A 26,629-nucleotide genomic window follows, 5' to 3' on the forward strand; every position below is an offset into this window, starting at 1 on the left:
AACAAAATTAGACAGGTGCATAAATGTGGACACCCCAACAGAGATATTATATCAATATTTAGTTGAGACTCCTTTTGCAAATGTAATAGCCTCTAGTTGCCTCCTAAAGCCTTTGATGAGTGTCTGGATGGCGGTATTTTTGACCATTCTTCCATACAAAATCTCTCCAGTTCAGTTATATTTGATGGCTGCTGTGCATGGACAGCCTGCTTCAAATCATCCCATAGATTTTCCATGATATTCAAGTCGGGGGACTGTGACATCCTTTCCAGAATTTTGTACTTTTCCCTCTGCATAAATGCCTTTGTAGATTTTGAAGTGTGTTTAGGGTCATTGTCTTGTTGGAATATCCAACCCATGTGTAACTTCAACTTTGTGACTGATGCTTGAACATTATCCTGAAGAATTTGTTGATATTGGGTTGAATTCATCCGACCCTCGACTATAGCAAGGGCCCCAGTCCCTGAACTAGCCACACAGCCCCACAGCATGATGGAACCTCCACCAAATTTGACAGTAGGTAGCAGGTGTTTTTCTTGGAATGCGGTGTTCTTCTTCCACCATGCAAAGTGCTTTTTGTTATGACCAAATAACTAAATGTTTGTCTTATCAGTCCAAAGCACTTTGTTCCACAATGGCTTTGGCTTGTCTAAATGAGCTTTGCATACAACAAGCGACTGTTTGTGGCGTGAGTGACCCTGCCATACAGATGTTCTTTGTGCACATTGCGCTGAATTGTAGAAAGATGTACTGATACACCATCTGCAGCAAGGTGTTCTTGCAGGTCTTTGGAGGTGATCTGTGTGTTGCCTGTAACTATTCTCACAATCCTCCTCATATGCTGCTCCTGTATTTTTCTTGTGGCCTTCCATTTCCTGGTTACATTCCTTACAGTTGAAACTGACGGTTTAAACCTCTGAGATAGCATTTTGTAGCCTTCCCCTGAACCATGATACTGAACAATCTTTGTTTTCAGATCTTTTGAGAGTTGCTTAAAGGATCCCATGCTATTTCTTTTCAGAGGAGAGTCAAACAGAAGCACAACTTGCAACTGGCCACCTTACTGTAAATACTGTACCTTTTCTCATTACTGGACACACCTGCCTATGAATTTCAAAGCTTAACAAGCTAATCCAACCAATTTGGTGTTGCCAGTAATCAGTATTGAGCAGTTACATGCATTCAAATTAGCAAAATTACAAGGGTACCCAAATTTCTGCACAGCCAGTTTTTCACATTTGATTTAATTTCATAAAACTGAATACTGCTTACCTAAAAAACCTTTGTTAAACACCCCAGTACTCAGATGTTCCTGGGAAATGAAAGACATACCACTATCTTTTTTTGTTGAAAGTTGAGTAAATTATTATGCAGGCTGAGAAGAGTTCCCAAACTTTTTCATATGACTGTATTTGTATGTTTGCGGAAGATTGTATATGTTCCTCTTTTGCCAGTCCTAAAGACAATATTTGGTGAATGTATATGTTTGCTTCATATTCCTCTTCTGTCTGAGTTAAATGCATGCTCTTTGTCTATGCTAATTAGAATGATGAGAGCAATCATCAATCTAATACCTTTTTTTCTGTGTTTTTGCTTTTATTTTTTAATCTCTGTTTGTGTTATTGCTATCTTCGCAGTACTTCAGCAGTGGACAAACACATATGCAATAAATCATTCTGAAGAATGAAATAATCCTGTACTCCATTGAGCTGGACCTGTAAAAAAAACTTTCCATTTCATTATGCTTTTCACCTGCAGCTGCAAATACAAATAGACTATTAATCTTTGTCACCTAGGATAGGGGAACATGTTTGAAGGGATGATGGGAGTATAAATGCCCCAAGTATGATATAGATTTCTGGTAGCATCCAATAGGTGACTGTCCACACTGCAACTAAAGGGCGCCTTGATGATTGACTGCAACAGACTAAAACCTGACATTGGGATCAGTGGATTACAGTAAATGTCAATAAGCATTTTTTTTTTTCTGGAGCACAAGTCATACACAATGGGACCAATCATTCATTGCACCTTTTGGAAGCCTTAAGGTGGCGATAGACACACCAATACAATTGTACAAAATTATTTTTCATACGATATTTGGTGCGGTTTTGATCGGGTGCCTTCAAAGGACATCAGCCACTGTTAGTACTGAATCGTCAGATACAGGTAGAATTCTATTGTTTCTACTTTTATATCTGACGATTCAGCTCTAACACATCTATATTGAAATTAATAATTGCAGGAAAGATCGTTATTGTAAAATCTATAGCCACCTTTAGGCAAACACTGTATGGATGCAAATTAAAGGGACACAGTATCCACTATAAATTGTGGCATGTCTGCATACAGTGTAGCAATAGAATTGATAGACAGGATTTTACTGGGGAGAGGCTACATGAAAGGATAACAGCAGTGCTGCCATAACATTTACACAGACTTTATATAGGAAACCAATTTAATTTTGACATTTTAGCTTTCCTTAGGGACAGATCCTAATATGCCTGCATGCTTTATTGTTTTCCCAAAAGGCTGTCAGCAAAGGCATTGCATTTGATTTGGATATTTAGAAGGAAAGCAGAAGTCGAATATGTGCCTTCAGAGTAGAATTGTGACTCCCAACTATTCCTGAGCTACAGATGCCAATGTCTAGATGCTCAGAGATGTTCCACAGAGCTACAGACTTGAGGTCCCTTCTGAACAGTATTTTAAACAAAAAAAATTACACTAGAATTGTTAGCATTATGTTTTGCTCATGTTTAGGACTATTTTCCAACCCAAGGCCCCTCAGCCCTTTAGCACTGAAGATCTGTCACTCCAAAGATGCCTGGATCATTAATATTATAGTGCTGATGAACCCCTAGGATAGTGCAATATTTCAATATATAAAATATAGCATTTCTACCCATATATATTTTAAGAAGATAGTTCTAAGAAGGTTAATGATGTCCTTTATATATCCATTTTATATGAACAGTTTTGCTTACTTTGCATAAGTTTAGAAGTTTCCCTTGCGTATTCTGAAAATATCATCCTTTATAAAGTACAATTGCTATTTAAGTGTATTTTTTCCCATCATCTTTTGGTGGTAAGTCCTGTGTTGGCCATGGTACAGATATTGACCTAATACTAACAGACAAGACTTGTGTTTAAATTAGAATTAAGACCATTTGGCAGATCTCATATTTAAAACCCTCTTATCAGTAACCAAGTATATGGAGCCTGATACTGTTATGTTTATATATATATATATATATATATATATATATATATATATATATATATATATATATATATATATATATATATATATATATATATATATATATATATATATATATATATATATATATATATATATATATATATATATATATATATATATATATAAACATTCACAAAGTACCTGCACTCCTTCCTAGTTGGCGAGAGTGGGTGCTTGGTCAATCAAAGTATACAAAGTTCAAAGTGGACCAGCACACCAAATCTTCAATCAAAAAGAGGTTTATTTCAACATCACTCTAGTGTCCAACGTTTCGGCCCACATTAGGGCCTTTATCATTATTTAGCTTGATAAAGGCCCTAATGTGGGCCGAAACGTTGAACACTAGAGTGATGTTGAAATAAACCTCTTTTTGATTGAAGATTTGGTGTGCTATATATAGCAAATTTGAGTACAGTGCACACGGATAACCGAAAAAAGCAATGCCTGTGTGCTGGTTACATGTGTCAATAGTCATAGGCAAGAGAGAAAAACCACACCAACAGGTCTTTATACAAAAATAGAAAACCTTTTATTCAACATTTCGGCTCGACTGCTGGAGCCGTCTTCTACAGGCGTACTTCAGGCAGGGCTGTTTATGTTTGTGGATTGTGTGTACCCCTTTTTTTTTTTTGTTTTTCTTTTACAATAGTCTGAAGTGGTCCAATTTACTCCATATTTTGATGCAATTTTTCTGACCTTTATGAACTGAAAGTGCTTTAGACATACCATTTGTTTGTAAGGGTATTTTCCGAAATGTATTTCAGTTGTGACCAGCAGGTGGCACCACATGAGCAGAAACACAGTTTTGTTGTAGAAAAACTGTATGAATCAGAGATTTTTTTTATTACTTGGTAAAGTTGCAAAATCTGTGTTTACTAGGACTAAATAAAGGACCCCATACCAAAGGGTGTCGAGCACTTTAATTCAACATGTATTGGACTGCAAAGAAACCATTATAAAAATTAAGCTGATGCTCTTTTCTGAGCTTTTTCCCCACAAGTTATTGAATTACGTTGCTAATAAATCTTTCTTGTAAAAAAAAAAAATTGGTGTCACTGAAACCTGACTCTTGGTAGCATTGTCTGACTCTTGGTAGCATACACTTCAATATTTAAAGGGTTTGTATAGTGTTTTCACGTTCAACATGTAGGCAGCTATGAACAAGGCCATTTTGATAAAGAGCAAAATCAACATTTGCCCAGAGCCTACCAAAATAAATGGACCCATCATCAGACAGTTTGGTATAACTTTTGACTAAAGCATCCCCCAAATATGGTAGACCTTAATTAACTGCAAGAGGCAACACCATAATTTATTTTCTATTTTTCCACTTTAATTTTCATTTGGAACATATGTCCCTAAGTGATCTTTCTAATAAAAACCTGATTATGTGGAGACCTTTTATCTTTAAAAGTTTTATTACAGTTTGTTTATGGCTGTTGGGCCGGGTACATGGATACATTATTCAATAAGCAGAGACCATTTTACTTATTGCCTTCCTTGTTATTTTCAAATGTTTTGTTCTGTGCGGCCCATTAATAAGATATTTGCCTTGGGGCAACTGGTACCTTACTATGAAATATAATGCACTTAATTACATTTTCGTCAAAAAATGGTAGTTACCATTAGAAATGACACCTTTATTAGAGTCCTGGACCCTGTATGGTCTGTTTCAAAACCAGGGTGCAAAAGTAGTCAAAGTTTGGCAAATTACTGTACCCCAACATACCTCCCAACATTTTATCGGGGGACAAAATATTCTGCTGTGTGAAGTGGGACACATTTTTTTTACCACACCCATTTTGTGGCCACATCCTTTAAATACCATCTCCATTTTACAAAATTTGTCAGGTTATGAAAAGTCTGAACACAATTCTGGGGCTTTTAGAGTCATATTATATGTGTTATTACAGTTTTGCTAATAAAGGTAAATTGCCCTTTAAGCTGAAAGTCTCAGTTCTCCCAAAAGACCTGCTTATCTTAAATTGTTACAATTCTATCTTTGCTAATCTTAAATAGTTACAAATGTATCTAAGTGCAGGCACTGAGTATTCTGGGTTCTCACAGGACTAAAATATGTTAAAAAGAGATTATTATTATTATTATTCCAATGTTTTGGTCTTCCAAAAAGGTCTCAAGGAAGACCAAAACGGAATAATAAATAAACATTATCTCTTTTTACTAAAGTATTCCTGGTATTTCTTGCAACTCCCAGTTACTAAGGGGCATTCCTGGCAGCATCCATCACATTCTGTTTGTCCCTCAAGCTGAGATTCGGCAAAGCCTCAACTCTTTTGAGAGAAAGATAAATCTTGTTTTCAGAACCTATTTACTAGAAATGTCATATCAATGTTAAAATAATGTATTCTTTACTGGATAAATATTCTAAGTATGTAGTTAAACTGATTCTAATGCATCCTAAGCGCAGAGACACGCGCAAAGATTCGGGAAAATGTAGTTGCCCGGTGACTAATCTCCCCGAACTGCCTTCCCGCCAGCTAGAATCTAAATCGCTGGTGGAATGCACTCGGAGCGCTTTGTTTTCCGAAGTCGTCTGAAGTTCCTCACGAGGAAACTAAGTGTTTCTCCTCGCTTCTGCTAACCCTTTGTGTGAAATTGATGTCCCTAGAGTAAAATAATTTGGATGTAAATACATTATATTTATCACTTTGGCTCTTTATACTCCTTTGAAGAGATTCTGTCACATGAAAACATGTTTATAGCCATATGTACTTGTTCAGGAGAAACTGGGTTGGTTATAATGAGATTTGGAGTGAATGTAGAAGAATGTAACATACTCGCCATGATCTTCCTTTCCTTTCTTGGGCAAACGCCATGTCAATACTCACTCCTCCACCCTGCTCCTATTACATTTACCCTTCTAAATAAAATTAAAAAAAAAAAAAGCAGCCTCTTAATGGCATTATTGTAACAAGCTTCTAGGGAGGGGAATATACTAAAATGGTGATCAGTCAACAAGGGAAGATCACAGTAAATACAATACAATTTTCCATTGACAAATTCCATGGGAAATATTTATCAAAGAGTGAAGTTAGAGATCACCACAGTCCTCTAGAGTGAAAGTCTGCCACTCTCCATTCATTTCTATGGGATTTTTTAAAAGAGTTTTTATCAATGGGTGAAAGTAAAAGTTCACCCATTGATAAATACGCCTTTCAAAATCCCATAGAAATGAATGGAGAGTGGTGAAATTTCACCCTAGAGGACTGATATCTAACTTCACTCATTGATATATATACCTCTATCTCTGTACACACCAGTATGTATAACCCTCCTTGCATACTATACAGAGTGAGTGGTGAGGGAAAATAGGACTATATATTGCCAAAAGCAACACCCAGGAAATTGAGCACAATAGACATACTAATTTGACACTCCATGAAGCAAAATATATCAATACACCTTTACATGGTGAATAGACCTCAAACAAAATGCAGGATGCTTACTTACTTACCAGGAAGCATACACTACAGTTCAGTGCAGATCGCAATGCACTTTTAAGAAAAGTAAGAGTGAGAAACCACAAATAAATCCTCTGTTGGTAAAAGACCTGTCTAAAATGTTGCAGAAAGCTCATGGTGTATCAAGTACTTATCATAAATAAGGCATGTACCTGACATGCCTACTAAAAGTAGACACACATGCCTACTGTAATCAAATCTGCATGAACTATCAGAAAATTATCCCCAGGAGGAGAGGAGTACCTGAAACCTAAAGCGGGTGAGTACTAGAGCCTGGATGGCAGTATATACCAATGTGGCGACATGAGGAAGGTATACATCCACCTCCATCCACATCCAAAAAAAGATAATCATGTAATGCTCAAAAGGCAAGTCATAGAGAAAAACTGTACCACCTGGACAGGTGCTCAGAACCATACAGAAAAGAATATGATACACCTTAACAAACTCCACATATAAGAACATATTTCCATGTTGAGGGAGTTAACTACAGAGGTGATACTAGCCCCTCTACCACCTGAAGCGGCGTAGGGCTGCCGCCCCCCTCCACATTCACTTTTATGGTGCTGAAGGTGGTCCAGGGTGCTAGTGCAGAGAGGCGCAATTGTGCTCTCTGCGCTTGAAGAGCCAAATTTAGCAGAAACACAACAGGGCGTAACTATAGAGAAAGCATATTTAGCTATTGTTATGGGCTCAGATAGGCACTACGCTTTGATCACAATTGACAAAGGACACCTCATGAACAGAAAATCTCCTATCCAGAACAGCACCATCATCCTGTACCAACATACAATAATATACAGTCAAATGAAAAAGTTTGGGAACCCCTCTTAATTCTTTGGAGTTTTGTTTATCATTGGCTGAGCTTTCAAAGTAGCAACTTTCTTTTAATATATAACATGCCTTATGGAAATAGTAGTATTTCAGCAGTGACATAAAGTTTATTGGTTTAACAGAAAATATGCATTATACATCATAACAAAATTAGACAGGTGCATACATGTGGACATCCAAACAGAGATATTACATCAATAATCAGTTCACCTCCTTTTGCAAATGTTAGAGCCTCTAGACACCTCCTATAGCCTTTGGTGAGTGTCTGGATTCTGGATGGCGGTATTTTTGACCATTTGTCCATACAAAATCTCTCCAGTTCAGTTAAATTTGATGGATGCCGAGCATGGACAGCCATCTTCAAATCATCCCAAAGATTTTCCATGATATTCAAGTCAGGGGACTGTGACAGCCATTCCAGAATATTGTACTTCTCCCTCTGTATAAATGCCTTTGTAGATTTTGAAGTGTGTTTAGGGTTATTGTCTTGTTGGAATATCCAACCCCTGCGTAACTTCAACTTTGTGACTTATGCTTGAACATTATCCTGAAGAATTTGTTGATATTGGGTTGAATTCATTCGACCTTTGACTTTCACAAGAACTGAACTAGCCCCACAGCATGATGGAACCTCCACCAAATTTGACAGTAGGTAGCAGGTGTTTTTCTTGGAATGTGATGTTATTCTTCCCCCATGCAAAACGCTTTTTGTTATGACCAAATAAGTACATTTTTGTCTCATCAGTCCAAAGCACTTTGTTCCAAAATGACTGTGGCTTGTCTAAATGAGCTTTTGCATACAAAAAGCGACTGTTTGTGGTGTGAGTGCAGAAAGGGCTTCTTTCTCATCACCCTGCCATACAGATGTTCTTTGTGCAAATTGCTCTGAATTGTAGAACGATACACTATCTGACAGCATATGCCACTCCTGTATTTTTCTTGGCCTGCCAGACCTGGGTTTTACAGAACTGTGTCAGTGGCCTTCCATTTCCTGATTACATTCCTTTCAGTTTAAATTGACAGTTTAAACCTCTGAGATAGCTTTTTGTAGCCTTCCCCTAAACCATGATACTGAACAATCTTTGTTTTCAGATCTTTTGAGAATTGCTTTGAGGATCCCATGATATCACTTTTCAGAGGAAGCACAACTTGTATTTGGCCACCTTAAATACCTTTTCTCATGATTGGACACACCTATGAAGTTCATAGCTTAACAAGCTAATTCCACCAATTTGGTGTTGCCAGTGAATAAGTATTGAGCAGTTACATGCATTCAAATGAGTAAAATTACAAGGGTGCCCACATTTTTGCACAGTTTTTTCACATTTGATTTAATTTGATACAACTGAATTCTACTTCACTGAAAATCATTTTTCAGAAAACACCCCAGTACTCAGTTGTTGCTGTGGGAAATGAAAGTCATACCACTGTTATTATTTGTTGTTGAACGTGGAGTAAATTATTATGCAGGCTGAGAGGGGTTCCCAAACTTTTTCATATGACTGTATAACCTGGCAAATATATCTGCAGAAGTGCTTACATAGGCAGGCAGAATAACAAGCAATGGATATGAAAACCTATCCATCTGTATTGCCGGAAAAACAAAGCAGAGACTGTACAATGAACATTAGCATCCCTAATGCCGAAAAGATACTGTGCTGGTCAATGGTCTCTTCTGAAAGCTGAAGTGTAAGAAATAGACACTGATACAGAACAAAATACTACAACGCCAGTCATGCAACCAGACCTCAAAAGAGAAACTTATTTAGGGCAAACACTAAAAACCCCACAGACACCTGATCTCAATATGAATACAGACTCTTTCAGGCACCTTGCCATGCAGCTGTCCTTAGCATGATAGAAACAGATCTACATGGCACTTGCCTGTCTGTGAAATTAAATTCAATGTGTATCAGCCTTTGCTAGCAGAGAAGTATCTCTGCTAGCGATTAGAATAAACGTTAAGCAGGCTACTGACAAATGGGACCAGGTAGACCTAAAGGGGAACTATGCCCCTAAACATAGCAGGTCTCTATAATAATAACCTATCTTAATAATTAATCTACCAAGAGCTACATAATCTACATAAAGCAGCCCATATTTAATATACTGTATTAAAAATCTAAAACTTGTTAGTAGTATGCACTCACTGTCCATGGTCCCTTATACTGCCCTGTAAAAGAAATACCTACTGTTTTGTTGCTATTTAAAGGATAAGTAAGGTTTTTTTTATTTTAATATTCCTAATAAGACTCTAAACAGCCGCCAAAATGACATACCTCTCTCCCAACAGTGGGGCAAATTTACTAAAGGGCAAAGTGGCCGTCGCTCGTGAAAATTCTCCAGAAATCCCATCCGCAGGGACATTGCCAATTTACTAACAGGCGTAGAAGACAATTTGCTAGTGAAAGAGTACATCGATAGAGAAGTTTTGAACCCTATCGCCAGGCGAATTTTCGCTCAGGCGAATAATGGGTACTGTGCAAATTCAGTGCAAATTTTACAGAACGTTCTCTCTTTCACCAGAGTTTCCTTCACCAGCTTAGACCTGGCGAACTGAGAAGATGAAGCTACATTCTCCTCAATCTTATGTCAGTGACATCATATCCTGTATCCCAAAAAGTCATAAAAATTATTTAAAAAATGCTGGTGTTTTTTTCATATTTTAAAGCGTGATTGTCTTAAAAGTTTTTTGTCAAAAATATTTTTACCATTTGAGGGGTATGCAACATATGCCACTCAATGAGTGTGGATTGCACCTGAGGAAGGGGGGTATCCCCCCAAAAGCTTGTGCTGTTTTTTCTGCTGCAGTAAAAGGATTGAAAAGGCATTGGCCATAGGTGTGCTCCTTCCATACCAAGTCAATGGATATTGGATTTAGTTTCTGAAGCAGCCAGGAAGTGTATGCACCCCTGAAAATCAAGTAAGTGGTGTGCTGAGGAATTTTGTATTGAACTGTGGTTGTCAGTTTGGTTAATTTTCTAACTGAATTGTATGCCTTAAAAATATGTGCTCCCTCTCTCAAACTGATTCATTCAGTAGATCAACCCTTAATCAGGCAAAATTGCAAAAAACAGCCGATGACATGATTCCTTGGTTGTATAGGGGATGTTCAAAGACTCCAGAACAGTTTAACATGGCTAAGCAAGGTATTGTGTTTTAATTCCTCTTTCTTCTAGGACCTTGCTTCTGTTATTGCTTATTCAAGAATAGATGTAACTAGTGAGTATGTATGTGACGGTGTGTTTTGGGATGCAAGGCTGGAGACATGTTTTTCTCTGCTGCTTGCCTACATATCGCTTGCCATCTCTACATTTTAGAGTCTAATTACCTGACATGGCAAATAACTGTGCATTTGTGGAACACTGCCAGCTTTCACAGTCACCTAGGAACAGAACACCCATATTTGAGTCTCATTTCTGAGTTGAAAGCCTGAGTGGAAATTATGGATATATGGTTGCTAATACAGAGCTTTGCAAGATTATTCACACAACAAGTCTTTCATTTTATGAGCCACAAATCCTACACCAAAATTTTATTCTCATAGCCTAGAAGTATTTTATTTCAAATTAATTCAGAATTTTTTTTTTAAAATGTAACAATGTTTTATGTTTGAAAATGCGTTTTTTTGGCAGAAAATTCCCATTCACTTTAATTGAAGAAGGATTTTCAGTATTTGCCCCTTTCCCACAGAACTACAAGATGCTTTGTATACAAAATGCTCATTATTACCCTTAACAACTAATCTGCTGAATACATTTAACAGTATAGGTTAATGTCACACAAGGCTGTTAATTTTTCTCAGTGGGCAAATAAATTCAGTAATTCATGATAACCAATACAACTTTTGTTATTCTGCTTCAACTGGATAAACCTAGCTAATGACAGATTGGTTGCTGTGATTTACTGCCCAGTTGCAACTGTTCACCTAGCCCAGAACTCAGCTGAATTCTTATTGTTCAGCCAGACAAAATCAGAAGCCATATCCATATACTAGATTCAGTCTGGTATTGCCAAATATTTTGTGGAGGTTGTATTATATTTAATGAATACAAAATTATAGCTTTGGTGCATACCAAGTCAGAATGACAATGTTCTGGAAAAAAACATAACAATAAAGGTATATTGCATGCTTAAAAGATTATATTAGTAAGTACTGTAGGTTCATATGATAGTAAACACATCTGATTGATGTAAACTCTAATTTAGTTCCTTTAAAAGGTTTGCTTTCAACCAAGAGGCATTTTCTTCATCAGTATTCCGTTCACATCATATTTTGCAAACCAGTTGCTGAGAGAAAAGTGACAAATACATTCCGGAAAGAAAAGAAATGTTGACAGTACGGTAATATCCATGTTGTCAAGTAGCTCCATTTCAAGTTTGTAAATTGCAGCTTTCTTAGACAGGATTATCCCTATAGCATATAAAGCTATAGTGGGGGATATATCTATAGGTTGTATTGGTTGCAGGGCTGAAAATGCACCAATTACTAGCACACAGATGCACAGTTTTGTCTTATGACTATATGCCAGTACCCATAGTACCCCTTTACTAATTCTCAGTAGTTTTCAACTATTCAACTAATCAACTATTATTACAATATAAAGCTGTCATAAACTTATGGATAATATTGTTTGAAACAAAGTAAGGTTTCCCATGTGCTTATGGGACACCTGCTGATACTGACCAATATCAATATACTATGGATATCAGTCAATTCAGGGATCAGGCAAGAACAGGATGATCATCATAGGTATCCCATCTATCAACCCAGCAAATCAAACTGGCAGGTACAGTCTATGGTCACAATAAAAGGAATGTCACAGCCACTTCTATTGTGTACACGGCAGTTAATGGGAATGCCATGTGTACTTTATGTACTGTCATGTATCAGCACCTTATGTTACCTACCAGCCTTAAAGCATTAGTATAATACTACAGTGAAACCTTAATTTTACATTTCTTGATTTTAAGTTTTCTCTCCTTTAACATTTTGGGTTTATATATTTAAATATATATATATAATGCACACTATATTACCCTGATCTTACCCTATTTGTATTGGTGCACTGGAAAACATAAAGTGAAGTTTTGTATTGTATATTCATTATAGCAGTGCTCCCCAACCAGTGGCTCTTGAGCAACATGTTGCTGACTAACCCATTGGATGTTGTGCCCAATGACCTCAAAGCAGGAGCAGGCAAGTTTTTGTTGCATAAAAACCAGTTGTACTGCTAAACAGAGCCTCCTGTAGGCTTCCAGTCCACATAGGATCTACCAGGTGGCCAATCACAACACTTATGTGCCATGTCCAGGGAATTTTTTCATTCTTGTTTTTCTCCCCAACATTTTACATTTGAATGTGGCTCAACATGTTAGAAAGAATTGTAGTCTACCTATATTGCTTAGAATAGAAAACAATTAAATGGTTTATATCTCTACAAAATGTTAGCCCTGCAACTCTTGCTGAACTACAGCTGCAGTCTTGGTGAGGATGCAAAATGTTTTGAAAACTCTATGATTCCTACAAGCAATATACAGGAAATAATTTACCCCCTATTGTAAAATATAAGGCTATTATAAGTCACCAAGGAGTTCCATCACCTTAGAAAGGAACATGGCAGCGTTATTTTATAGAGATCATGGAGCTCCAAGGTGGTATTAAAATACAAAGGTTTTGGTGAGTCATGTGACACAAATTACAACGTTAAGCACCAGATTACTTACTAAATTGGTTGTAGCCAAATAATAAAGCTTAGAGACATTTTTCACTAGCAGTGAAGTTTTTTTCTTATTTACATTTTTACTTTTAGATTACACAGCTTGTGTTGCTTGAACTGTCAAATGGCATCTTACAAAAACTGAAAGGGAACTTGTTTGGGGCACTCCCCATTAAATCAAAAGCTTGGATTTAAAGCAGAATAACATAAAACAGGTTTCTGTCCTGATATCAAATTTGAAATGAATTCAATAAGATTTCCAGTCCAAAAAATTGGGCGGACCAAGCCATGTACATTAAGTAAGCAGTAAATGAAAACTCAATATAAAATTAAATTGGTATTAAAACACACTGCAGATTCTTATTGTCTTCATTTTTTTACTCTTTTATTTTGTCACTCTATGACCCTTGAAAACATAATTGGATTGGATTTTATTTAATTTTTTAATTTAGTAACATGGACCTTTTTTTAATAAAACTGTGATCCAACAAAACAGGTTTTATTTTTTTTTGTAATTCAAATGAAATGACTAGGCTTTACAGAATATCACAATTTTTATAAAAACCCACAGAAATAAAGTAGATAATAAAAATGGTTCTGTTCAAAAGTTTGCATCCCATTAAATCTTAATACTGTGTGTTGCCCCCTTTAACATCAGTGATGACTTGCCGTTTTTTGTGGTAGCTATGAATGCGGCCCTTTATTTTGTCATGCAGTAAAGCTTCCCATTTTTCTCAGCAATAAGCCTCCAGGTCCCCTAAATTCTTTGGTTGGCTAGCATGAACTGCATGTTGGGGTCTCCCTAAAGTGGCCCCATGGTGTTAAAGCAGATCATTATAATTACTACTCCTGAATTTTAACTTTTTGCAGCCACTAGTTAGTTTACTTGGCCTTATGTTTCTGATCATTGTCATGTTGGAATGTCCAGATGCTCCCCATGTGCAGCTTCCAACTACTGAGCAACACTGTACTTAGTTATTTTCAGTCTGAAATTTAAACTACTGACTGCTTGCTATTATCAGTGACCTTCCCAATTAAAAAATCCCCAAAAATAAATTCACTGGTAGGCATTTCTGTAAAATTTATTTTTATAAAATTATCTTTTGATAAATACTACTGGCAGAGCTTCCTTATCAAGCTGTGTGTCAAAAGGGCATATATTGCACAAGTCTGCTAAATGTCAGTGCTTACAATATATGCTGTACATCTCATTCAGATTTCTTTATGATGATAAATTATCTTGCCAAGGAACATTCATTTCTCTTGGTTGAACGTTAACGGTGCATCCTGTTTCAGTTTGTATGATGTTGTTGTGGTATGATAGGAGGTAACTAGGAAGGGGGCTGGTGTTCCACAGGCACACATCTTTAGTGTGCAGGCTAGATTTTTTTTCTTACTTTGCATCTTTTATGATTGTGTTTGGCCTTGCTTTATGGGATTTCTGTAACTGTAAGTATTGTAAAGCAGAAATGTTCTCTGTAAAGCAACGGTCTCTAGCAGCCCTGAGCAACTATACTTCAGTGACGTAACACAATTTGTAGCCGTTCAGAAATTGCTATCATTATTGCATCTGTTTCTTCCCAAACCACTAGAAAGTGCAAGAAGTAGATACCAGGAGGATTGAGTTTCTTCTACAGTATCCTTCTATTTAGTTTTCATTAGATGGGTCAGAGATCAGAAACACACCAACTTTGTACATTAAGCACTTAAATACAGAAGCATCAGGTTTTTAGCTTCCATATATTTCCCATAAAGAGATATATTTTTCCACTAATATTTAATTACGGTTGTGAGGGTTTTGTTTATTTTACTCCAATACCCAGAAATTTATGGCTACGCAGTGTTTTCTCCTGTCACCACCTGTGCAAACTGCCACTGACTTGTGACCACCTGTAACTGTGCTTACAGGTAGATTCCAGCCTGAACATGAACACAAGCTTTTTCTGGCCAGTGACAGTTATCAAGTCAATGGCAGTCTGCACAAGATATAGGCATTTCTCCACACGTCACATTAGTCTTAAATAATTACAGATATGGGATCTATTATCTGGAATGATGGGGCCTGGGATATTTCCAGATAAACTGTCTTTCTGTCTCCATAAATTATGGCTAGAGAAAAACAAGAAAACCCCAATTGTTTTGTCACTAATATTAATTTATGCAGTTTAGTTACCATCAAGTACAAGGTAATGTTTTATTATAAGTGGGGAAAAAAGGAAGTTGTTAAAAATATATATTTGCTTAAAATAAACAGTTTATGGAGCTTTCTGGATAACATGTAGTCAAGTAATAGATCCTACTCCTGTAAAAGGAGCATAAAGTTAGGGGACATTTTAGTTATTTGTAATGTGCTTATTACACAAAGTTGTTATGGGAAAAGTACTCGTACTAGTGTCTGCAGATGTTGTTAATGTTTAGTTGTAGAATGAGTTAATAAGTTGGACTTAGTTGTTTATGTGCCAGTTCAACTCCCCCAAAATGAAGCTGCTAACAGGCACACATAACTCATGTTTCATAGCACATTCCGTTCCACCCAAAGCAATAATATTGCTCTAACATTTGCTTTTGTTTTATTTCTAGTTTACAAAAAAGTGTTACTGATCTGTTATTGGGGTTAGTAAATAAAGGTGATTATTGTATACTTCAAAGACAAACCATTTTTTTCTTGCTAAGTATGCATTCTACTTTTTGTTAATACAGCATGGTCACCATAGGACAATATGCACTGTACTCTACAGATGATATGACCCTGTTTTCTACTAACACAAAATATATGCACTAGCATTGTCTTCATAAATATGAAACATCAGTATATCCAGTGGGGTACTCTAGGGATGAATAAATAAATAGAAAAAAAAAAATATTAGTCAACATTTGCTACATAGGAACCTTCTTCAGTTCCAGACTGAAAGGTACAGATAGAAGGCAGGTGGTAACATAAGTGACAAGAAAAACTAGCCAACAGACAAAAGCAGGTGCAGTTCAAGGCCCCAGTGCACACTGAAAACTTTAAAAGGGATTAAAAAATCACAACATTTATTGGTTCAAGTTAAAAACAGGCCAACGTTTTGTTCTCCATCTAAGACTTTTATCAAGACCAATTTTATAATAGAAACACAGGTATATATATGTAAAATGTACTATACTAACCCAATCAGATGGATTTCACCCAGTCATGTGGTCAAAATGACAAAACTGCACCAGGAAAAGAGAATATAAAATCACCCTGGTTGTAGTGAATGCATGCCACCAGGAGAATACATTAGATAAAAACAAGTATACAAAATAGAGACATAGATTAATCAAATGTTACAATGTATCAAACATAAAATACAGTGTTCCAAACTTAATAAGAATCTAACTAAATAGGCAACTTGAGCCATGTAGCCCTCATCTTGGGTTCAAAAAGCACATCAGAAAGCAGGATTTATTAAACCCTGTGGGGGGCAAAAGTATTGTTTTTTTTTATCCAAAAAACAAACTGCACTCACAGGTCTTATATGCAATAAAAAAGTGATGTCTCAATCCAGTGCACTCAAAACTAAACAGCATCTGCCTGGGTGCTGGCAAACAAGGGTTAATGCACAAGCAAATCAAAAACCGCACTCCAAGGACTTGATCAGTGAAAAATCAGAAGTGGTTTATTTTCAATGTTTCTGCACCTATACTCCTGCGTTCATCAGGAAGGTGAATACTACACATCAGTGTTGGTGCTTATATAGGTGAAAAAAATAAATACATAAATGGCAAAGACTGTTTGGCATTTACAAAGTGTTTTGCAATGGGTTGATCTGCTGTCCCAGTAGCCAGAGCAGTTCTAATGGCACACCTGTGGTTATTCATCCTTTATCGTTAGTTCGTGGAGGCTTTGCCCACATATGCCAAACCACAGGGGCACCAAGCTAAGTAATTCAATAAATAATTCAATAGAATATAGACTATCATGATTAAGCATGATAGTCTATGTCTGATTTTGTAACTGCCCTGTGTGTGGGTGATTAAATACAGGCCCCTGAGCCATCCCGCTGAAAGTGAGACAACCAGTGCATCTATTCTAAAGCAACCATGTTTGTTCAATGTACCCAGCCAAGTAGGGGAAGGTTTTAAATGTTTAACATCCTTTACTGTAAGCAAATCCCCTAGATTAAAATGGCCATTAAGATTTCCCGAACGACCAATTCTTGTGTAATCTGACAAATCTGTCAAACTATTGTGAGGTGAGTGGGAATCGAACGATCGTGCATCCATCGATTTTTCGTCCGACATCGGTGAGAAAATTTATCGGCCAGGTTAGAAAAATTTCATCTGTCACAGTGAAATCTATCTATTATTTAATTGTTTGCAGGGCCGCGGCCAGGCGGCTACCCTCAGTTTTCCTAGCTTCAACGAGACAACATTGCTTGAAATGGTCTTTTTGGTTGATGGACAAATCGTATATTTAAACGATCGTTTCAAGAAAAGCTTGGTCCAACGATAACGAAAAGATCTTTTAAAAATCCTAACGTCTATGGCCAGCTTTACTGGCCATTCACTTCTGGGGGAGGGTATTTAGCAGTGTGTGTTCGTCACAGTCTGGTTTGTTATCCTTGAAAAAGAGCAAAGTTGGTGTTCGATACGTCTGTTCAATCAATCCTATCAATAAATATTGTTAGATGCTTAAGATCTGGGAGTGCGGCTCCTTTTGAACTTTTTTACATTTTGTCCGATATGGTCCTCCCCCAGGCAACTACATTGTTTATATAGATGTGAGTGCCTGCTTCACTTGACATATATATATATACAGATATATATATATATATATATATATATATATATATATATACACATACATACATACATACATACATACATACATACATACATACATACATACATACACATATATATATATATATATATATATATATATATATATATAGTGAATAAAGTACCCCCTCTTGTAAAATATAAGGATATTATGAGTTACCGAGGAGTTTCATGACCATATAAAAACACGAGGCCGAAGGCCGAGTGTTTTTATACAGGTCATGAAACTCCAAGGTAACTTCTAATATCCTCATATTTTGCAACTGGGGGTACTTTATTTATTATAATACACAAATTTCAGTGAGTCGTGACAGAAATGACATCAGAACTCACCGTTTATAACTGATGACATCAGAACTCACCGTTTATAAGGATATAATTTACAAGATATTCATGGCTTTTGTGTATTATATATATAGTACAGATTGTAAAAGTTCTGACTACACTGATTTTGTGGCCACATCCCCTAAATACCATGTACATTTTACATAATTTGACAGGTTATGGAAAGTTTGAACACATTTCTGCGATTTAGGGCCATGTTTTATGTGTTATTACAGTTTTAAAGGTGTAGTTCACGTGATAGACAAATCTTAATAATAAATACATATATTTTCATTTTGTGTGTGTGTGTGTATGTATATATATATATATATATATATATATATATATATATATATATATATATATATATATATATATATATATATATATATATATATATATATATAGAAAATTATACAATGGGTGCCCCAGCACTCTTAGAAGTATACTTGCTGTGTTAGTCGGTGCTCGCTCCAATAGGAGACGCTGTCACATCCCCACATCAAATAGAATATGTAAAGAAGAAGCAGCACTCGTCAATTGCAAAAAAGTGTATTAAAAGATCAGAACATCACTCAAGGCAACGTTTCGGACAACATATGTGCCCTTTGTCAAGCCAAAAAAGTTCTCTCAGCTTATCACAGATATCACATTATATAGGCAACAAACAGGAAATGACCTCAAAATTTGCATATACACAAGTACAGAGCATTATCATATACATGTATCTATAGAAACAAAAACAGGTCATAATCACGATTTAAACCCCGAGGATATAAAGATTTGAGCATATTAATCCACCATACCTCTCTTCTTTTAAGTTTCAATTCTCTATCCCCCCCTCTTTTCATGGGCGGTACTACTTCCAAAACCATAAATTTAAGCTGATCCGCTGTGTGTCCCAAATCAACAAAATGCTTTGAAACAGGTAATGTGGTATTGCCCAAATTAATACTTGACCGATGTTGCGATATGCGTGATTTGACCATCTGGGTGGTCTCACCGACATAGATGAGACCACACGGATATGTCAACACGTAAATCGCAAATTTATATATATATATATATATATATATATATATATATATATATATATATATATATATATATATATATATATATATTTAAAAACTTGTCACTTTGAGATAGTTGTAATAGGGGTTACAACAGTTCATTTGTGATAGATGTACTTGAGGTTATAAATATGCGTGTCAGTTTGGGATGGTTGTATTATGGGTTATAGATTTTATACATTTTATGAAAGCATTAGAATGCTTAGCTCTAGAAAGGTTTTATCTATGTTTATATTGTTATTTTTGCACCATGTCTGGGTGAGATGTGATTTCAATACACTGTAACAGGTGTATAGCTGCTGATATGATATAACTTGCAGTGACAAAGTGGACCTGGGAGTAGTTGTTTTCTACTGTGATAGTGATTTAAAATGCTTTTTAGCGGCATCTCCAAATGGCAGTTTGTACATATCATTTTATATGTTAACACCCCTCTCTATCCCAAATATTACATGTGGCTGCACTCCCACGTAAAATCATTACACAGCTTCATAACTGCACAAAGTGGGCTTTTTTTCAAAATGTGTCTCTTCCTTGCATTTTGAGTTGCTATATTCATTGAATTTAGACAACAGATTCCATGAGATTTGGTTCATCCACATGGCAGTTAGTGCTGCTTTATAGGTGTGAATGAGTTTCCTTATGTCAGTATGTCAGTGATATCCTTTTGTTGGCCACTAGAACACAGCACAGTCATTTAGCCATATTAACACAACAGCCTTGTGGGTGGAGAAAGCATTTTTTTTTCTCTTTGCTTGTATTGTTCTTGGCGTCTGTCCAGTTCACTGAACTTCTGGTACCCGACTGGTAGGACTGGAAAGTTGCTGTTGAACAAGTGCCTGTCACAGTTGCTGCACACGATCAGCATTGCTACGTCTTCCCCTGGAGCAGGTCAGTGTGGGCCGCACAGCAGTCACAATCCTTCCTCACGCACACACTGAGCTTGTGTGACGGCAGCTGTGTCAGTGCTCAGCACTCTGCCTCCCAAAAGTACATGTTTACAGCCGCCGTACAGGCAGATTAACTTGGCAGCCTCTTCTCCTTCTGTAAGTGGCTTTTGTTATTGTTGTTCACCCTGCAGAATCTTCATGTTTGTTTTCTGTTTTCTCTCCCAGTGGACGAATTCCCTTTATTTTAGTTACCAATGCAGTTTGCTTGCAGTGCAACTGAGCCATGTAATCGTACGTGAGCAGAGAGCCCTGCTCTTGTCATCTGCACATTTCCTCCTTCCTGCACACAATATTTTGCAGCCTTTGGCTGGCATGCGTTACATTCTGTTTATCTGTGCCCTGATTTGCTGCTTCTACTTAACCAGCGAAGGTCATTTATATTTGGCTAGGTTGATAGTAAAATAAGGCTGTGTGTTAAAACTAAACTGTGGTGTTTGATGCCTGCAGAGCTTCTCTTTTTATTGGTTGACCCTTTAAGCACCCAAGGGCTCCTTTGTTTACTGGATAACATAATTCTCACACTACTGCCGAAGCAATCCTGGGAAATAACATCATCATCAAAAACCTTTCTGGCTCAAGAGGGCTTGTAACAAATTCAGATTAAGTCTGTGTTTGAAAATGATAAAATATTGCCATACAGCAAGCATCAGTCTCAAGTATGCAAGTATTTTAAGTGAGAGATGTATGCTATTGCAACTATAAGCATAGTTGATGGAAGTTTTATTACTGCTGGAGGGCTGCAAATTTGGAAAACCAGTCAAAAGCATTCATATATGACCTCATATCATTCAAAAATACAATATTTTGTCATATTGCTAAATTCTGGTAAATGTCTTCCTCGTGTCACACAGGAGACCATCTCGTTCCTCCATATAAAAGCTGCCTTATGTATAAAACTTGCTTACTTCTGTGGTTTACTGACAAATAGTGTTTCATTCTATGGGACATGCTGCTCCTAGGATACTATGCTAATCAGGTAAAGGCTTTGTTTATTACGTTGTTATTATTTTATTGGTTTCACTTTCACTTACATTTATGCAAATGTTCTCAGACATTTTCTATAACTGGTATGCAGTTTCCATCTTTGCCATTTCCTTGGATGTATCATGAATTAAATCATCCAGTCTCCTGTGATTTCTGAAATGGCTTCAATGCTTTTCTCAGAAGAGTAGAAGCATTTTTAATTGCCAGAATGTCCACATGTTTTATATTGTCTTCCTTTTTCTGACTTCCTGTCTGGATTAAAAAATGCAGTAGAAACAAAAATAAACACAAATTTAACCAGCTTGAGGTGTGCAGCACTGTTACCTATAAGCTGTCAATCCACACTGCCTGATACCTTGAACAAGCTGATCTGATTAGAAGTAAGGAGAAGTGTTGGCCCTTACAGCTTCAAACTATGGAACATGCTACTTGGCTTTAAAAAAATAATGGTGGTTTGTAGGGATGCACTAATCCAGAATTTGGTTTGGAATTCAGGCAGGATACAGCCTTTTTCAGCAGGATTTGGCCGAATCTAAGTGCTTGGCTGAACTGAATCCTTAGTCATGTGACATTTTGTCACAAAAACAAGATTACATTTTTTCCCATGCATTGTGAGTGCAGTTCTCTTTAAAGGTATTCTGTCATGATTTTTATGGTGTAGTTTTTATTTTTAAATTACACTGTTTACACTGCAAATAATTCATAAATCAAAGATAGGACTCTGGAGAACCAAATTGCAGTTTCAGTGATTCATTTATTCAAAATGTGCACGACATGTTTCGAGCCTAGTGGCTCTTCCTCAGGTGCTTGAGGAAGAGCCACTAGGCTCGAAACATGTCGTGCACATTTTGAATAAATGAATCACTGAAACTGCAATTTGGTTCTCCAGAGTCCTATCTTTGATTTATGAAAGTCTGTAGGTCTTGCGGTGCCTAAACTCTGAAGTTGAACCCTCCATTAAAACGAAAAGGATCTCATCTCCCATAAGAATATACCTGCAAATAATTCACTCTACCATGTGAAATTTCATTCCTGAACCAGCAAGTGTATTTTTTCTTTTTAATTTATAATATTCGTGTGTAGGCAGCCATCTCAGGTCATTTTGCCTGGTCATGTGCTTTCAGAAAGAGCCAGCACTTTAGGATGGAACTGCTTTCTGGCTGGCTGTTGTTTCTCCAATTCAATGTAACTGAGTCTCAGTGGGACTTGGCTTTTTACTATTGAGTGCTGTTCTTAGATCTACCAGGGAGCTGTTATCTTGTGCTGCTATCTGGTTACAGTCCCATTGTTCTGTTGTTAGGCTGCTAGGGATGGAGGGGGATCATATCACTCCAACTTGCAGTACAGCAATAAAGAGTGACTGAAGTTTTCAGAGCACAAGTCACATGACTGGGGGCAGCTGGGAAACTGACAATATGTGTAGCCCCATGTCAGATGTCAAAATTAAATATTAAAAAAAAATGTTTTTTTGAGAAACTGATTTCAGTGCAGAATTCTGCTGGAGCAGCACTATTATCTGATGCATTTTTTTTTTTTTTTTTTAAAAACCATGTTTTCCCATGCCAGTATCCCTTTAACCTTTCCTTGCCCTAATTTGCATATGCAAATCAGGGTTCAGATTTGTTGGAATTCGGCCAAATACTTTAGAAAAGATTTGTGATTTGGCCAAATCCCAAGATAGTGGATTCAGTACATTCAGTTTTAATTGATTTTTGATTATTCTTAAAGTTTACTGTTCTTTTCTTGTGTTTGTCTGACAGCTCAGTAATTACTGATGCAGATTCTGAACTGATACATTTGCTACATTGATGATACATTTCTCAGCAGAATCTAGGAGAATGTTAGAAACTATTGTATCCATTCTAACAGCTTCCTTTAAAAGAATTGTTCTCTCATTATGCGCGTTCGTGAGCCCCAACATGGCCACTTGTACCAGGAGCTAACTGTTAGGGTCGGACTGGGCTGACGGGACACCAGGAAAAAAACCCATTTAGAACAGTTTACAGTGTTGACGACCCCCCCCCCCCCCTTTAGAGCTACTTTAAAAAGACATATGCAGGTGAAAAATTTAACTTTAATATTAGAAAAACAGTCACAAATAGAAAATAGAAAGTAACTGAAAAAGTCTTAATATCTGGTGAACAATTTAAAAACAACTGAACTGTAAAAAATTATGGAAGATGAACAACCCCTTTAAGGGCCATGGTAGATTTGTCGCTTGCAGTTAAATCTTCAGTACAGCGGGAGACAAATCTCCTGAAAATACTTTCCCACCACCAGTAAACTAAATTGATTGTGGGAAAACCTACAGCACCAGTTTTCACCAGTGAGAAAACATTTGTGACTCGAGGCAACTGTAGAAAATGAAGCACCATGAAAGTTTTCTGGTGGAAATCTTATTTTCATGTATCATTTCTTACAGTGAAAGCTTAAATTGATACTGACGGTAACAAACTACTTTTTAAAATATGAATGTACATTAAGGGGCCGATTCACTAAGGGTCGAATATCGAGGGTTAATTAACCCTCGATATTCGACTAGGAATTAAAATCCTTCGACTTCGAATATCGAAGTCGAAGGATTTAGCGCAGATAGTTCGATCGAACGATCGAACAATAATTCCTTCGATGGAACGATAAAATCCTTTGAATCTAACGATTCGAAGGATTTTAATCCAACGATCGTAGGAATATCCTTCGATCAAAAAAAGTTAGCCAAGCCTACGGGGACCTTCCCCATAGGCTAACATTGACCTCGGTAGCTTTTAGATGGCGAACTAGGGGGTCGAAGTTTTTTTTAAAGAGACAGTACTTCGACTATCGAATGGTCGAATAGTCGAACGATTTTTACTACGAATCCTTCGATTCGAAGTCGTAGTCGAAGGTCGAAGTAGCCCATTCGATGGTCGAAGTAGCCCAAAAAAAAACTTCGAAATTCAAAGTTTTTTTTACTTCGAATCATTCACTCGAAGTTAGTGAATCGGCCCCTATAAATAACCTAAAGATTATGTTGATTTTTTTTGCTGAGAGATTTGTTTTTGTAAGCAATTACTTGTTATATAAATGTTATTTGAAGTTTCTAAACCTGACTGTTTTGCCAACCTGACTGTTCCATCTCAGCCTATCAGTTAGAGATTCTAATGCTAACCAACTCCTGCTGCACAAATATGGCAGCCCCCTCATACAGGAACATGGGGCACCAGACAGGTAATGTAAAAGCATGTAAAAATAGAGTAAAAAAGAGATATTTCTGGTGTCAGTATTTCTTTAAGCTCCAACTGATCTGTGTGTTAGATCCCTATTATATGATCAATGCTGAGCTGCTTGTGGTTAATGAGCCTTCCTCTTCTACTTAAATCCTGAGCTTTTGCAAGTTAACACCCCTTTTTTTGCTAGTTAACACCCCTTTTTTGCAAGTTAACACCTCTATTCACTTTTCACTTAGAGACATTTTATATATCCAAAACTGTTTCCTATTGTGAGCACTATGCAAATCACATCTGAAAACCATCTTGCCATCATGTCTCACAGGCTGCTGGGCATATAGCTTCCACAGTACAGATAGACATCTACTAAGACATCTTCATTACCACAAAGTGATTCTAGTTTAACAGCTAAAAGGGCTTCAAAACCCCTTATTCTGTAGTGGCCCTCTGCTCCACCCCCTATAGATGAAAACAGGAGAGAAGCTAATGCCAATTTCATTCCAAAAAATTAACACATTCTCCAAACCTGCCACCTGCTTGGTCTAGAATACAAAGATCTCTTTGATCTGTGAACAAACCTAGTAATAAACTTTTAACTGTCAACACAGTAATAGAACATTTGGCTACTTCAGATCTATCCAAGTGCTTAATTTTGGTCTTCAAGAAATACTCTTTCTCAGTATTTTTTTCTTATCTACACACCACTCTATATGTGCTGTTTTCCTACCAAGACCAAAGGTGTTCTGAGCTCTCATTTTCTCTTTACCAAATATCTCACATGATACTTTTTATATGGGCTTAATTAATATATTGAGAGGACTAATAACAGTGTTCAGTGACCCACATAAAATACACACTCAAATTAGTAATATTTGGGGCCCCAGATACTTATTCTTAAAAAAGTATCCACCAAACTCTTTAATTTTAGATAGATCACTACCAAATATGGCTAACACTCTTTCAAAAGGAGCCATTAAAACTCCTAATATCTCATTATTCAATAAAAATTTAAAATTTAAGAAAAAAAAGTGCTCAGATGCTAAGTTTAAACCAGTTTTTTTTTTTTTTTTTTTAATTCAGATCCCCTTTAAGAAAAAACAACATTCCTTAAAGATTAATGAACTGGTGAGCAAACTGAACAACCTTACCAAACCAGGTCAAGGTACACCCCTGAGAAACTGGCTTGCTTTGCCTTTGTGGACCTAGTCCTGAACTTATCACATAGAATAAAAATGTCTTAAAGTAAACATAATCCCCCCACAGTTATGCCCAGAAAAAATATTTATGGATGTAGAAATCATTTTAACAGAACTTAAAGAAGCCATTGTATTTATGAAGCCCGTTACTATAAAACATTTTGCACTTTCCTGCATCCCACCTGCACAGGATCTTAAAGGGGTTGTTCACCTTTGAGATAACATTTAGTATGATGTAAAGAGTGATATTCTGAGACAATTTGCAATTAGTTTTGCATTTTTTAGTATGTGGTTTTTGAGTTATTTAGCTTTTTATTCAGCAGCTCTTCAATTTACATCTTCAATCTGGTAACTAGGGTCCAAATTACCCTAGCAACCATGCATTGATTTAATAATAGACTGGAATATGAATGAGTGGCCTGAATAGAAGTATCAGTAATAAAAAGCAACAATAACAATACATTTGTAGACTTACAGAGCATTTATTTTTTAGAAGGGAGTCAGCGACTGATTTGAAAGATGCAAAGAGTCAGAAGAAAAAGGCAAATTACTATAAAATTATAAAAAAATAAAGAAATAATGAAAACCAATTGAAAAGTTGCTTAGAATTGGCCATTCTATAACATAATAAAAGTTACCTTAATAAAAGTTAATTAAAGCACCCCTTTAAAACAGAAGTGACTTATGTAACCTCCAATGATATCTTGCTCAGATTGTGTTCGAGCAAAAGCATTATAGAGACCACCTAGAAAATAAAACTACCAAACAATTTCTACAATTAAGTTTAAT

At 36.5% G+C, this 26,629-nt stretch overlaps 1 protein-coding gene across 4 annotated transcripts in view; it reads left to right on the forward strand.

Annotated features, from left to right (window-relative positions):
• atxn7l1.L (ataxin 7-like 1 L homeolog) overlaps positions 1-26,629 on the forward strand; it is a 92,320-nt gene that overhangs the window by 38,575 nt on the left and 27,116 nt on the right. Inside the window, exon 1 of one of the 4 annotated variants that reach the window (XM_041586525.1) lies at positions 19,599-20,550. The exons of the other annotated variants lie outside the window; for them this stretch is intronic. The gene's annotated coding sequence lies outside the window, so the exon portion shown is untranslated. Of the gene's footprint in view, positions 1-19,598; positions 20,551-26,629 lie in introns of those variants that run through there. 4 annotated transcript variants of the gene reach the window in all.

The sequence above is a fragment of the Xenopus laevis genome, chromosome 3L, assembly GCF_017654675.1.
Source record: "Xenopus laevis strain J_2021 chromosome 3L, Xenopus_laevis_v10.1, whole genome shotgun sequence".
NCBI lineage: Eukaryota > Metazoa > Chordata > Amphibia > Anura > Pipidae > Xenopus > Xenopus laevis.